Below are 16,860 nucleotides of genomic sequence, written 5' to 3'. Positions count from 1 at the left end.
AGTTTCTCAATGAAAGCCACCTTAACTAACATTAAACAAAATTTTTGTTTCTGAATTTCATTAGGTTTTTTTCATAGAAATAAAGGACATTATATATATGTGTATTTAAATAATGAAGCACTTATATATTTCTTGTCTTCGATATATATTTTATTGCCATTGTTGTCATCTTTGTGGTACGTCCATAGTTCACTGCTTGATACCATGCCGATCAATATATTGAAAGTAATTAAACTAAACTGTATTTAAACAAATCATATTTTTAATTAAACTTCAGTTTTACTGCAACTTCTAAATGACTAACTGTGTAACAGAAAACTGGGTAGGGACTCAAAAGAAATATTCAGAAAGTCATAACCCCCAATTTTTAAGAAGCATATAGAAAAAGGAAAATGTAACCTTACCTGGAAAAACAACAGACAATAACCCTTTGAAAAACAACAGTATAACTTACCACAGTACAAACCCAAAGAAGCACTATGGTCCCTCCTGGGACCCTTCTCTGTAATAATGTGAAGGTGGTCTGACATAAGTCAATTATCAAAGGCAGTGTTGCCATGACAACCAGGATCCTAGTGACTCTCCCCAGCTATGTAAATGATATGGCACACACTGGAAGTCAGCTAGACATTCTGGCCACTTATAAGTGCCACTTATTTAGCTGCCTAAGTCTAGACAGAGCCCTAACTTTAAACAACCACGAAAAAAATATATATTTTATCCTGTGTACAAATAACTTGTTTAAGTCAGAGTGGCAGCTTCACCTGGAAGCACATGTGTAAAAGACAGCCAAAAGAGACAAGAATGTTTCTCTGGCTAAGTCTACAATGCAGCTGGGAGGTGCAATTTCCAGCTCATGTAGACATACATGTGCTGGCTCAGCTCAAACTAGTGTGCTAAAAATAGCACTGTGGCCGTGGTGGTGTCGGCAGCATCTTGAGCTAGTCACCCAAGTACAATTCCCCACTGAGATTCTAGGTATGTGTTCAGTCAGCTAGCCCAAGCCACTGTTAATGCAATTGTGGCCATGATGCTATTTTTAGTGTGCTAGATAGGGCAGAGCTAGCCTGTGTATGTCAACCCACACTTGGAGAAAACATCTCCTTGCTGTAATGTAGACATACCCTAAGTGTCTCCTCCTTGTCAGATGTGCCAACTCTATTACTTTAACTCAGAAGGCGGGTTCCCAGACCATGTTGTGTGAAAAACCGTTCTGCATGGCTGCTCTACCCAAATCCCCCACCTCCTGTGGCAATGCAGCCAGTCAGAGCTGCTACACAAGCAAATGGGCAGTCTGGTACGTTAGTCCATGTAGGAGGAAGACCCTCCGACCACCACCCAGCCAGCTAAACGCAAGGTAAAGGCCTCGTGAAGCTCTTTGAGCTCCTAGCTACTTGGGAAACAGCTGCTCCTTGCTGCCTCTGCACCTCTCCCTCTCACTAGGATCAGATTGAAGGGAGGCCCCCTGGAATTACCAACTGCCCCGGAGGTGTTTACTGCCCCCCTCTACCTTACCTCCCCATGTTGTTCTACTGCTGTTTGCACCCCTATGCCTTCCTTCCCCAATTACCCCTTCCCCATGTACTACTGTTATCCTCTGCCCTCCAGGCCTCCTCCACCACATTCTGCTACTATGTGACACACTTCTCCTCGCTTCTGTTATTTGCCGTCTGACTCCTTACCCTCCAAGAAGCAGTTCCCCCTCCATGCATAAGCACTGGCAAACTCAGGGCCCCTACTCTCCCCTATCTCCCCAGACTTCTCTTAGAGTCCTCCCCTACCAGGGCTGGACTCCCATTACCTTGGCTTTCTAATGTGAGGCACGATGGCCTCTCTCACACCAGCTCCCATATCTGGATGCCATTGACCCCCAGAAAAGCAGGGATCTCCTGGGAGAGGGCCCAGCCCCACAGGCAGAGCGAGGTCTTCTGACTCCTGCCCTGCTGGCCTGAGAAAGGTGCCTTGCAGGCCTTTAAAATAGGAAATTTTATGTAGGTTTATTTGAATAAGAATCGATGTTTTTTTGGCAGGTATGTCTCTTGTATCAGAGGATTATATAGTTACTGATTACAGGCTTCTGTATCATGTCCATCCAAGTGCTCTGCACATGATTTTGAAGTTCATCTGCCAGTTTACTGGCAGCAATGGTATAGTTAAGAACATATGTCACCTGTGCTTTAAATAGCCTGTCCTCTCAGGAGGCAGACAGTCACATTTTGCAGCAGCTCAGCTTTCCTGGTGCCTTTTGGTTTTAGTTATAGTTAGAGTATATTTTAGTGTCTTAGCCTGGAAGTAATGAAGTCTGGATGATTGAGGTGAAGATGTAATCAGAGAGAAAAATACAGAATCTTCTACTTATCAAGGTATTTTACACACCTGTCATGATATCTGAGTGCTATACAAAGATGAGGAAAAGCTTTTATGTCTGCTATTACCAACTCAGAGTCTAGGAGTAGGTATGCACCTTGCAGAACCCCTGAGATTGAAAACTATTTTGACAATGGACAAATGGTGTGACAAGGAGCAGCTGTCCATCACTACCCTATGGGGTCTCTGACAGAAAGGTTTGGCATGCCTCTAAGGTGGGAGTGAAAGTAATATTAATCTCTTACCAGTACGGGGGCCAGCTCTGGGCCCCCGGAAGGGGTTGGACCTCTGGCAGAAGGGGCGGGGCTGGGGGTCAGCCTCCCCCAGCCAGCCCATCCGCACTGCCTGACCCACTCCACCTGGGGCTTCTGCGGCGATTTAAAAGGACCCGAGGCACTGCAGCGGCAGCCGGGAGCCCTGGGCCCTTTTAAATCGGCGGCCCCAGGGCAGCACCCACCGTCGGCGGCCCTGCCAATAGAGTCCGCTGCATATGGGCCGGTACTGGCTTCTTACTGGTACGCTGTACCGACCAACTTTCACCCCTACACTAAGGCAAATGCATCCACCACCTCCTCACTATGTCCCTCAGATACATCAACGGTGCCCCATGAACAACTGTGCTGAAAGCTACTGAAAGATTTAGCAGAGTTAACAAGGATGCCTGATCTCGGCCTCTATTACTGTGAGACGACTGTTGACCACCAAGATCAAATGATATTTCTGTATCAAGTCTTTGTTTGAAACTTGGTTCATTTGTATGTAAATAATTGGAGGACACAACTTGTTCCTGGTATTTGGCTAATCATCACCTTCTCATTGATTGTTCCCGGAGGAAAGTGTTGACAATAATTAGCAAGGACACTAGCATCAAGACAAGGTTTCTTAAGCAAAGGATGAACTACCATGTTTGGGCAATAATAGCAGCTTGTCCTGCCTTTAGGAAACAAATTATTTCCACCAATGATTGGTCTAGGCATTCCTTCCTGGCCTTTGCCAATCTTGAAGGGCAAAGCCCTGGGGCAGATTTTCAAAGGAATAAAGGGGAAGTTAGGTGCCCAGCTTCCCACTAAATACACAAATGGTTCAAGCAGATATGCCCAGTGAACCTATCTGTAATGGATATCCTACATAGAGAGACTAATTTGTCCATTTGCATCCAGTAATATCTGTATACTAATAACCATATTTTATGTCCAGCAAAAACAGGAGAAATCTGCTTACATTCTACGGTTCTGAAACAGCAGTCCAGGATACTTTATTAAGATTTTGGCTGAATCTTTTTTTATATACCAGTAAAAAGGTGATTTAAAATATTTTAAATGTAAACATTTTTATAAACTGAGAATCATAATTTAAACACATGTCTAACTGTGTCAATTCACAGGGATTTGATTTTTTATTTTTTATTTTTTTTTTTTGAAAGAGGATGCACCAGAATTTAAATTTTTGTTTTAAAAAAATAAGTTTGTAACTCTTATGGTTTTAAAGAAAACCCTCAGTATATAAACAAAGGGTAAACCCAGTGATAGCTGCCTGAGTCTGGAGACAGCCTGAAATAGTAACTCAAGGAGGTCTGTCCACAGGTTTTAATTCTGAAGCTTAATGGAAATGATGTGTGAAATTCATTAATTATGTCACTGCTGATCCAAGTACACAAGAAAGAAGACTCATTAATTGATATGAAAATTTGCACAACTGACTTTGAGCGCCATCCTTTTTTGAGTTCTCGTTTTGGGAATTTAAGTGAGCAGAGCTCGTTTTTGTGGATTACATTTAGGAGAGTACCACTACTATTTCCCCCTCCCAATTTGACACCTCATTCTAAAAGCTATTGAAAATTGGTGGAGAGAGAGATTTTTAAAATATTGCTTGGAGAGTATTTAGCATGCTGATTCAGTAACTCACAATCAAGCCAGATGTGAAGCCCAAATCAAATCTGAAATGCTAAAAAAATTTTTAAATAATTTAGCACTTTCTGATCTGTTAGGAAGGTAATTCTGGAAAGCAAGCTAAGTACTTCCTTCTGATCTTCTGGTTCATGTACTGCATATGTCTCATTCTTCCCCCCGCCCTGTCACCTTATTCACTCACTAATCAAATGCAGCTTTTTCATCTCAAACTTGGGAAACTCAATTTAGTAACTTTTTAAATAACAGCATTCAGGTTCCTAAGTCATCAGTCTATAATTTATAATTATCTGCCTATTCAGACAGCATTAACATCAGATTCAAAGTCAGATGCATCATACCCGACTGTCAATCTATCAGACTAGTCCTTTGTATATATAAGCTTAAGTTTTGTTGACAGGGTTAAATTGGGATTTAACTTCTAGCAGGAGTACATTTAAATGTGAATTTACTTTTTCAACAATAGATTTTCAGAACTTCGCATGAGAAATGTGAATTTAATCAAGGTATTTGCACACACAATTTCCTGTGCAAAACAATCATGCAAGTAACTTAGCAAGCAAGTAATTTTCATTGGGTTGCAAGTGTCTAAGTGTATACAATCTGCATAGGGAAAACTTTGTATGCAGAAAACTCTGAGCCAAAAGGAGGATTTTAAAAGCAAAAAATGTTCGAGTTCCAGGACAATTAGTAATGGTGCACCCTCATTTACTCCCTAATCACTCATTTAAAATAGTGAATAATTTAAAAGCTGAAGGCAATTCAGGGTTGCGTTTTGTTCTGTTAGATATTCCTCTAATAATGACATGTTTATTAAATGCTCTTAATTTAGTTGCTCTGAAGATTAGTTCCTTCCCCTCACTCTCATACCAAATATATTATATTAGCCACTATATACTTTTTTAATTTTACTGAAGAGGAACAAATGTTATAATTACTATGCATTAGATACTTAGGAACATCAATCAAGATTTAGACATTGCTAGGCAAAAACAATTCCTTTAATTTAAAAAAAATATTTTTAGTAGATGTGGTGAATTTTAGTGCTTATTGTGATGGGTTGGCCTCCCTCCACTCTCCAGTGCCACCTGATGTACTAGGGTGCCCCTAAGCCCGCCGGTTCCACCAGCCTGGGCTCCCTTACACTGCCCTGCTGAGCCAGGCCCTCAAGCCTTCTCCAGCACACACACAGGTAGGGCCACACCCATCTGCAGAAAGACAGAGACACTGAGATCAGCTCTGCATGGGAAGACTCTGCTCAGGAATTGCCCAGCACTCAAATGCACACCTCCCTATCCCACACCCCAGAGTGTAAACCCAAAATTGTATTGTCTTGTGCTGCACAGAAAACTGTACAGCATCAGCTCATGAAATTCACTCTCTCCCTCAATGTGGAGGAAGATATGCACAGCTTTTTGCCCCCTCCCCCTCATTGTTTATTCTAAAATCCAGTTTGTGGAATCCATACGTTTATTAACTACAAAAGGTAGATTTTAAGTGATTCTAAGTGATAGCAAACAGATCAAAGCAGATGACTGAGCAAATAAAGCAAACACGTAAACTAAGCTTAATACACCAAAGAAACTGGCTACAAGTATTAATTTCTCACCCTAAATTTGTTGTTTTAAGCAGGTTGCAGAATTTCTTGAAGACAAATTGCTCTTGCTTGCAGCTTAGAATCCCAGGTATTCCTTTCACAAGCCAGACACCTTCTAGCCTGTGTCCAGTTCTTTCTTCTCCAGATCAGTCTTAGGTGTTTTCAGCAGTAATCTTGTGCGGGGATTCAGTAAAGAACCAACCCTAATTAACTCACATCCCAGCCTTAAATAGGCTTTGCAAATGATGGGAATCCTTTGTTTCCCAGTTTGATCCCCACCCCCTACTAGTGGAAAAATATTAACAGTCCAAGATGGAGTCCAGTACCAGGTGACATGATCACATGACTCTGCAGTGTCAAAGCAGCCATAAGTCCTCAGGAAGACTTCCCAGGAAGGTGGGAGATTAGCATCTTCAAAGTCCTATTGTTCTCCCTAATGGCCCAACAGGACTGATTGCATTCTGTCTGGTGGGCTTTCCCCAGATGTAAACCCACTTATAATTGTTATATAGTCAATATTCCTAACTTTAGATACACAAATGATACATGCATACAAATAAGATAATCATATCATAACCTTTCCAATGATACCCCACAAGACCTATCTTGTATAAAACACCTTAGTTATACCATATTCATAACATAACAGTATCTCTATGAAGAAGCATAGTGTCACACTTATGTAACTCTGAAATTAACTGTCTCACCTATTTCTAAGGATACACTAGAGTAGGTGGGGAATGTGCTAAGCTCTGTGAACAGGTCTTCTAATAAACTTTCTTCTTATTGACTTATGTTCCTAAATTCTTATAATCTTGGGCCTCTTTTCAGCAGGAGCTAACATATTGACTATTCTGATAAAAGACCAGTTGGTCATTTACATGGGGGGGCGGGTTTTCTCATTCTAGGAGCACAGGCTAAACAGCTAAGGATGATTCTAACCAGTTCTCTTCATTCGGGTGTATGGTTAAGCCTAAAGAAAGATGGGGAAGGGATGTGCCTATGCTATTTGCAGCTGACCTTGAGTGGAGCAGGTGCCTAATGCAAAATTTAAATTGTCTGCATGTGTCCAAGACAGTATGCAAGACACTCAACCCAACATCTATTTTCAGTTAGCCTGGATGATGCCGTTTCTCTGCGTTCTCAGTGCCTGATTGAGATTGGAACTTGGGTAAGGCTGAGTTGCTGAACTTCAATCCAGACAAAATTGAGGAAATGCTAGTAGGGGGAGGAGAAATCATCTAGGTGCTAAAGCAGGGATGATGGCTATTCACCCTACAGAGGGGAATTCATCTACCCTTGAGTCAAGATGTTCAACATTTATTTATTTACCCATCCACCCACCCTGATTGCTCCTACATTCTTGTGTGACATCATTGCTAACATCCTTTTCTCAGCAATTCTTACTAATGAATTATGCATTTGTGTAGTCATTCACCAATTAGGTTTCCAGAGACTATATGATTTTTAAAAATGTATTTACATGCCTGAGGACATTGTTTCGTTGTTTTGTGATATTATTGTGCTAAAGACTGAGAAATCTGAACTCATTTAACTTCTCATTCAGATGTGAATTTAAATCTGCAGAAGTGAACTGTTCATTAATACACTGTGCCAGTTAGTCAACAAAATGCAGCTATTTGTAGTCAAAACACAGTGACATGTATTGCCTATATATTTACCTTTAATATTCTCCACTAAAAATGAGTTTCTGGGTGTGATTCCCAAGAAAACTATGTTTCTTGGAGCAAAAGTTTTCTTGTTTTTGTACCATGAAGTGCATATTGGAAGAATCTACAATAGATTTTAATGTAGTTGGGAGCCTCAGTGCCATTACTTTCTGACTGGAGATGTACTAGCAAGAGAGCACTGTGTTTTATTTTCACAGCATGAGCAGCAAACACCGTGGTAGCCTTTACATTTGTGTCTGAGCCTGCAGCTCAGAATAAACACATGAATATTATCTCATCATTTAAATGAGTTGCAAGCAACAACCACACCATGCTTTCAAATGTAATACAAGGCGATGAACTCCTGATGTGCTGAACTGCATTATATTTCAGTTGAATTTGGTACTATAACTTAAATTTGTGCACACCACTCCTAGTCCACCAAAATAACTGTAGTAGTGACCAATTAATCTTTTCCTATACTTTTTCTATGTGATACCTCTCTGCAATACCTCTTCTTAAAGCAATATATTATGATGATTTCTTTGAAGTTGCCCATCAAATGATGAAAAGATACTTGGTTTATATTATGCCTTATTATCAACTCTTGTTAGTTGCTTTTCCTCAGTACCCAACCCTTATACTCCCGTGGTTTATAAATTACACCAAATTATACTGATTTAATGACACTGCTTACACCACTGTTTACCTTTCCTCTGAATTTGGCCTGTAATGACCAAATCACATCTTCAGTTTTATTTTAAAGCAGCACTAATACCACATGGGAGGATTTATTACGTGACTGAGATTTTTCTAATTACATTCTCAACATACCAATAATAGTATTGGTCCTACTTCCGTAAAAAAGTTTAGAATAATCCACTGACATGTTTGCTTTGTTTTTCTTCCTTCTAAAAGTGATTTTTTACAACTAGAGTTTTTTCCTCTTTGGATTATGAAAGGACCAGGTGTCTCCCCACAAATAAGTCTTGCTCCTCAGTACTTCTCCGTGTTTTCAGTCATCAGGTGAACAAACATTGTATACTATACTACTTTTGGGAGTATACTATTTATTTCGCTCCAGTATTTAAGTAAACAAAGCATCCACTGCAACCAATACAGGGTTAATAAGTTCGTTTTATTAGAGTTTATACTGGGCTCTGTGCTTGTTTAACTACAAATTCAGATACTAGCCAAGATTCCATAGTAAGGAGTACAAGATAGAAATATTTCAGTCATCCATAGTTTGCTGATGTAATCCATATGCTTTATACTGCAGTATTTCATTGTGTTTCTTCTCTAGGAAGGGAGGGAAATGTAGGGAGGAGAAGACTTGGATTTTAGTTGCATACTCAGTCTCTACACTTGTGCAGAGAATAGGGTAGGGCAACTTAGCTGGAAGGATCTGGAAACATCCAGAAGAGGCTCTAACCATTACTAGAAATGGTCATTAGCTGTTTGAGGCTGTGTAGAAAGTTTTCATTGTTATCAACCCATCTGGTAGGTCATACCCTAAGATCCTCTGAGAGCTGAGCCAATCAGAGAGCAAGGGGGGGGGAAGATTATAAATACAGGATTAAAGACATCCCTGTGGACTCAGCAGCTGATCGACACAGGAACAAGAGATGGGTCTGCTGTGAGGTCAGAGTCCCACTCGCTGTACTACTTTGAATATGGGTCAGTGCAATTCTAACTTTATTTACTAGGGAACCCCTCCATTAGAATAATGTTTGGTCCACTGTGGTGCGTTTTATGGACGTAGAGGGAGAGCATTTGTTACTCCCCAGAGACTACATAGATTGTGGAACTCACATTTAGCGCTCAGCTAAATGCTTTAAACTGGGATTCTTTCTCAGTGAGAAAAGGCAAATGGGGCAGCACTTAGTGAAGTGAGAGTTTGTGAATTCTTGCCTGACTTAGCTGGGCTTAGGAGGAGAAGATGATGCCCTGTAGAGTGAGAACCTTACAGAGATCCAGGAAAGTGATATTTTATATGCTGATCCCAATACCTGTACAACTTTGGATACAGGCTACAGACTTTTGTTTCACCACCAACTGAGAGGAGCAGTTAGCTATTAACCCAAGGGCCGGAATGCTGCTGGCTGTGGAGAACCCTCAGTCTGTTTGTTTGCAGATAGGGTTCTCAAGAGTTTGAGCAGACTGAGACACTGCCATTTCTAGAACTCTGAAGAGTCCAGCAACACACACTACATGCTACAGTCACACTATAAAGACTGAAAAATCAGCGCTGAGAAGAGATCAGAGGAGATTGTTTTGATGTATGTGCTAAAGTATGGAAAATGTTATGCTGAAATCTTATATTTGAATGTTTATAACAGACACAAAAGAGAAGGCATCTACATAAGGGACACTAAGAATCTCTCTTTCTCTCTCAATTACCACGAGCATTTACCAGGATTTTATATACAATAGCCCTGAGGTTTAACTGTGTGTAATGCATTTTGAGAAGTCCTGAAAAGACAGAAGTCTGACCTGTACTTCAGCAAAGAGTTAAGCTGAGGTGCAAGAAAAAGGAGAATGTATAGTTATAGAAAATATTGCCTGACCATCCCCTGCTCCCGTTACACTGACACAAACCTGAAAACACAGTATAATCATGAAATATCTTAAAGGTTGGAAGGCTTTAGGAAAAACAGGAGTATTTGGAAAAGACTTGCATTTAAGGAAATGGTAAAGTGTTTTAATCAGTGGTAGGCAACCTGCAGCCAGCAGGCCGCACGCAGCCCACCAGGGTAATCCACTGGCAGGCCGCAAGACAGTTTGTTTACATGTGTACGGCTGCCCACAGCTCCTAGTGGCTGTGGTTCGCCATTCCCACCCAATGGGAGCTGCGGGAAGTGGCGCAGGCTGCAGGGACGTGCTGGCCACCACTTCCCACAGCTCCTATTGGCCGGAAACGGTGAACCGCGGCCACTGAGAGCTACAGGTGGCCATGCACATGTAAACAAACTATCTTGCGGCCTGCCAGTGGATTACCCTGATGGGCCGCTGGCCCCAGGTTGCCAACCACCGGTTTTAATTCTTTAAAATGTATCTGGTTGCACCATATACACTGTTTCATTACAATATTTTTAAAAAGTAAAAGGAATAAAATTATATAGCACTACAACTTTAATCCTTCTATATCCGTGGTCAGTCAGCAAAATATGTATGTACCTTATATGTAGCTACTGTAGCATTACTTAGTAGAGTACTAAAAAATGTGATTATTAAAATAATTAAGGAGGATCCAGTATGTCTCAAATATATCAAAGAATAACCCACACAATAGGAACAACTACAATACAAACTAATTAAATCTGCAGATGAGACTGATGAAAATCATTTATTCCTTTGATGTGTGTGTAGCTAATAGGGGAAATGCATACATATTAAGGGAAAATAGGTACCAAAGGTTACTGCACCCCCATCTTGAAGTGGTTTCCATCATATACAAGGTTTACAGTTTGGTTCAATGGCTCTCAGCACCCACTATACAAATTGTCCCAGCACCTATGGACACATTGCTCCTTTTGCCTAATGTTGAACTCATCAATTACTAGAAAACTAAGTTGTGTTGAAAGTTAGGAAAAGAACGCAAAACATTTGGAGGTTCAAGTTTCATTTAAAGCTGGCAAAATACCAGTTATGGGCTGGGCAACATTTAATCAGAGCAGCATCCCTGAATAGGACAGCATGGTCTTTTAATTCCTTTTTTCAATGAAGCCAACGCCAAAGTTTTCTGTGAAGCACTTAAAACATTTAAGAAAATTCAAAAGCCTATGAACGTCTAATTCCACAGTGTTTACCCATCCTTAATTTAGAGGATTAGGATTGCTTGGGACTAGACCCTTTAGATGATAACTAATGAGTACATGTTATGCAACCCCACATTGGTTTCTAAAATATCATCATAAACAAAACACAGAGATTTGAATCCCAGAAAGAGGTCTGGGAGTAGCACCTTAGAGTAATATTGTACTTCTCAAAAATACTTAGACAATAGCAATAGAGGGAGTTGAAAGGTAATATATCCAACCAAAGAACAGGACAGTCATTGGGTAGCGATCACTAATTGAGTCTCTAAGAACCTAAACATACCTTAGGTCTCTCTCCAGTTAATCCATGATAGTCAAGCACTCCTTTTAAAGCAAAAGAGAATGGAGGGGAGGGAGTAAGAGTCTTTAAATTCTCATTTTAAATTCAATTTTAACAGCAATATTAGAAATTACATCATGGTAAGCAATGAGAATTGCCTTTGAAATTATTTTTTTTATACACACACACACACACTTTTTCCCTGGCCATTCACCTCTACTTGCAGCTTGATTTGGCACACCTTGGCACCAGTGCGGTTCCTTTACTAGAAATATGAGCCTTGCTCTTATCTATTAGAAAAACCTCATCTAAATATTAATGGTCTGTTGTATACTTTTCTATCCAAATTTCACATTTCTTGTGCATGCAATGTGTTTCAAAAGCCTTCTTTAAAAAAAAAACAAAACAAAAAAAACCAAATTATTGAACATAATAATGCTCACAACTATGCTACCTTTCATCAAAAGACCTCAAACAGCTTCAAAAACCTACAGACCCTATTCACATCCTAGTTTCACAATATCTTCAGCAGGCACAACACAGACTGTGTGTCCCAGGTCACCAAAAGCAATAAGTTGGTGAAGAGGAGGTGCAAAACAATGCAAACTACTTTCAATCCTCTACTCCAATACAGGCTATAATGTGTTCCAGCCTAACCAGGAGATGCTCAGATTCAGTGCAGTCCCTAGGCAGCCTTGACTAGATGCCTCCTATTAAGAGCTGGACGGAATTTAAACCACACAATCGATAGCAGAAACCCTGGAAGACAATGACACCACTAATGAGAAATGCTCCCCCAGTGTAACTGCCTTCAAGGGTGCACAATGATGCATTTTCCATTAAAAAAAAAGTAACTAAATCTGCCAGTATCACCTGTGCAACCACTAAAAGGACACTACTTCTGGGGTGAAAGGCAGGAACTGTTTGGCAGACTACAGCAATACTATGGAACAGATTAAAGCAGGGAAAGAGCAAAAATTATGTATTCACTGTGTAGGAAAATAGCATACACACTTAATGTCAATTTCACACATGAAACTATGATAAAGGACTGTTAAGCTTGCAAAGCCAAATGCTCAAAAGTTAGGAAAGGCCAGAATTGAAAGTTGCATGTCATTACTAGACTTGAAATCTTTAGATTCAGAGCACAGCTGTTTTACAGTTGAGTGACCAGAGCAACTGATAGCAGTAGTAGGTAGTCAACCTCTCTGTGGACCAGCACTAGTGGGGGCTGAGACTCACTCTGTCCAGTGGGTTTCACAGATATTTACTGGCAGCGGAAGAGTGATGATATCTGAGAAATATAGATTTCATTTCTGATTCCCTAGAGGAATATCCTGACTCTTCTGTCACTAGCACTTCTAGCATGTCCCAGTCCTTTTTCTCATCACCTGGCTGTTCATCCCAGTTTCACACCACACCCTGGTCTCTTCATCCCACTCCCATTCTCTTTGTTCAGTCAGTCATAGCCTCCCACACTGGGCTCCTTGTTTCTTGTTGTTTTAAGTGTGTGTTTTCACCTTCCAGCTCCTTGACCTGCCAGTTCCAGTTTCCCTTCCCTTCAGCACCTCATCCAATCTGGATTCCTCTCCCCAATTGACTCCCAGCCCTAGTTTCCAGAATCCCTCTTCCACTCCCTCTCCCCCTTGGCTCCCAGTCCCATTCATCCCCCTCCACTGCCACCATAATCCAGGTCTCGCCCACTCTGCATTCACATCAGGTTCCTTCCTCCACCACGCTACCTGGGTTCCCACAGAGTGAACACTGAGAGCAGAGTCTTCCTGGTTTTCAGTTCCAGTGCCTAGTGCCACAGTGCACAGCCCCTGCAGCCAAACATCCTCACTGCAGATGGAATCTTCAGAGAATTTATCTGGTAAACGCTAACAAATCTGTACTAAGCACATGCAAACAGCTTTTCATAGGCTTATAACTGGGGAAAATTTGGGTGTTTTTTCTCACAGTAACAATAAAAGGCATAATCCTAACACCAGAGCAACCACTCAGCCAAATTTCAAGTACCTGCTCCAAACTGTGGAGGCATTAAAATATTCCCAACAAAATTAGGGCTTTATGTAATACAACAGCCAAACAATCAGGCAGCTTCTGAATATAGACAAGGCTGTGTACTATATTTCATCAATGTATTAATGTTCCAAAACAATCTGTTTTTGCTAAGTCATTCTCTACATTTTTCCTCATCCGGGCTGAACAATGAGAACAAACAGAATTCCATTGTCTGTATCCTTATACTTCATTTCAGCACAGGATTCCTTTTTTCTTATTTCACCAGAGGTACTTTTCTTCTACGTGTCAAGACAGAGGCATTTGTTCCTCAGGTCTATCATTTATTGTAAGTGTGTGAGAGAGAGAGAGAGAAGGTGCATCATAAAAAGACATAGTTATACCTTGAGTTACACACTTACCTCCAAAAAAGTTGCGACAATACTTTCATCCCACTCTATAGGGCAATCTGAGTTGTGTAGAGTAGGTCAGACTCTTATTGCTATGTGTGTACAAAAAGGTGACATACAGTTTCCTAGCCAGTTATTAATGAAAATTAAAAAGGAGAGCCTGTATTGATTCTTAGAGTATTATACTTAACAATTTCAGCTTAGCTGTAATGAACAAGCATTAAATAGACTGCCTGCCTAGTCAGAGAAGCATGCTATTTCAATTATACTCAAGTTGATTGAGGGCAATTTAGCAATAATTAGTAATTTACCAGGTCAAGAATCTCTCTCAAATAGCTTCATGGCTGTAAAATGGTCATTGGTTATCTGTGGAAGAGGACCTAATGTAAAATAAACAAAGAAAAAGCAATGTCAAAATAGGGTGAAAAGTTACATTATTTATGTGCAAAGTAGGACATCTGAAAAAGTAGGATTAACTCTAAGCATTAAGCTTTAGTCATAAGCATTGTATTTAATCAAGTCTGTGTTATTTAGGAGGCAGACGCCTCCCCCAGCTAAAGGGTTAACATAATATTTAGGGAAGAGGGTTCCCCAGTATTTGTGTGGGGAGGAAGAATAGCATTAGCTTTTTATTGAATGAATTACTGTGACTGACATATCTGCAACATTTCTATGCACTCTGTTGAGTGTTGCACTAATCACATTTTATTAAAAAGTACAAACAGAAAAGGTATTGATTTCTGCACAAAGAAAAGAAAGCAAATTATATATGCACCTGATATTCAGACAAAAAAAACAATAACTCTGGTCTGTTTTTTCCTCACTAAGATAGTTTCACCAAGCAAACACAAAATCCCACAGTATATCATGATATCTTCAGAGCTAGGCCTTAGTGTATTATGCAGAGCAGTAGAGAGTTCACATAACAGATTGTATTATAACAAAGAAATATTTAGAGCCCAATTGTGAACTGTTTTCCTCACACTGGTTAGCACTTACTCATGTAAGTAGTCCCATTGACTTTAATATGTCTACTTGTCTGACTAACCATTTCAGAAAGGGAGTACGTTCCTTAGTCTGGTGCTTAGATAATATTTGCTGTTAAGTAGAATATATAGATCTTCTCTGGTCAGTAATTACAACTCCTCTGAAAGTCTTTCCACTCATTAGGAGAGCCAATTAGTCATCAGGAAAGTCATCTGAGTTCTAAACTGACAAATAGTGAGTTTTTCTAATAATTAAAAATATGTTTTAATTGTAGATAATGGATTTTAAAAAAAACTTTTTGTTAAGGTAAATTTATAATAAAACAATAGCATACTACATTGTAAATTACTTATTCAGGATCAGGTTAATATTCAAAGAACCTGTCTAAATAAAGGAATTTTAATGTCAAAGATTTAGGTCTAATCCTTCACCCTTTAAAGTCAATAGCAAAACTCACATTGGCTTTAAGGGAGGCAGAATTAGGCCCCTAATAAAAGTTTTAAATATTGTTTTCACCACCTACCAGCCACCCCAGGGAGCTACATCTTTTAAAGTTTGTACATTAAAAGCTAGAGCTAAGATTGATAATTTTTTTCAGTGCCTTCATTTTGTTTCATTTTGTTTGCTTAATGTGACACCAAAGGGACCTATTTTTTTTTAAAGTGGAGGGGATGTTCGTAATTTTCTGAAAATTTGGTCCCTTCAGGGTATCTCAAGTTTGGCACACAGTCAATGAAGCATCCAAAAATCACCAGTTCTTTTTAAAAATCTTGCCCTGCATTTCTTGATATTATATGTATCCAGTGATAAACCAGTAAGAAAACTTTAATACATAGATGGCTCAAAAGATTGGGCTGGGAATAGATCATCTCACTCTTATTTTGGAATGTTTTTGCCAAAAACTTCACTTTGGCAAAAAATGCTGCTTGAAACCAGAAATACTTAACGGAGATGTATCTGTCTACCCCAGAAACTGGGGATTTTTTTTTTTGAGGGAAGTTTCAAAATTGTTGTGGTTCACTAGTGGAGTCATGTGGCTGTGTTCGCCTGTACACTGGTAGTAAGAGCACTAGCCTGAGGAATAGGAGACCTAGGTTCAAGTCTCTACTCTGCCTGATTTGGAGTAGTTTGAGATGGAAAGCTCTACGCTCAATCAGACAGAACCCACCTTTCAAGCCAGTGCTCCAACCATTACACTATAGCCTGGTACAAACACACAGTTCTACCAGTAAACCACAACAAATTTGGAAACCTCCAAAGATGCTGTAAAACAAAGCTATCTTCCTCCAGTCAGCTCTACTCTTGGGTCATTAATCTGATCCTTTTACCAGAAATGTAGGAGAGACTAGAGCTAGCTGAGGAAATATCGCAGAAAAAAGGAGGACGTTTGCTTGAATAAAAAACAAATGCACTTCAGTAGTATTCTTGACCTTCTTTATTTGTTGTCACCAACCAGTCATAATACAAGTAATATTTTTTTGTTTGCAAGAATGCTCAGAGGATTGATAAGACTCAGGGATACCCATGGAAATGTACGTTCACACCAGAAGCAGTTAGGCAGCCATCTTGGAAGCTCATTGATTTCCTCCCTCCTGTTTGCACTATGAAAGTTTCAGTACTGCAACCAGGGAGCAGAAACAATACTGTCTGACCTAGGTGACCAATCCCAACTGTTCCCAGTAGTCCACCTTCCTGGAAGAGTGCCCTGGGTCAAGGAAGCAAAAGCCCTCCTGTCAACACCATCTATGCATCCATCTCCATGATGCTTGTGTCCCTGCTTGGCCCCTTACTCTCAACTAGAAGGATGGACAAGATCACTCCCT

General features: G+C 40.1%; 1 long non-coding RNA gene across 1 annotated transcript in view; it reads right to left on the bottom strand.

Annotated features, from left to right (window-relative positions):
• LOC122464128 overlaps window positions 1-14,397 on the bottom strand; it is a 32,736-nt gene extending 18,339 nt beyond the window's left edge. Inside the window, exon 1 of the long non-coding RNA XR_006288034.1 lies at window positions 14,063-14,397. This is a non-coding gene — a long non-coding RNA (uncharacterized LOC122464128). The remainder of the gene's footprint in view (window positions 1-14,062) is intronic.
• Between the last annotated feature and the right edge of the window lie 2,463 nt (window positions 14,398-16,860).

The sequence above is a fragment of the Chelonia mydas genome, chromosome 1 (genome assembly GCF_015237465.2).
Source record: "Chelonia mydas isolate rCheMyd1 chromosome 1, rCheMyd1.pri.v2, whole genome shotgun sequence".
NCBI classification, from domain to species: Eukaryota; Metazoa; Chordata; order Testudines; family Cheloniidae; genus Chelonia; species Chelonia mydas.
This window is presented reverse-complemented; position numbering and strand designations above follow the sequence as displayed.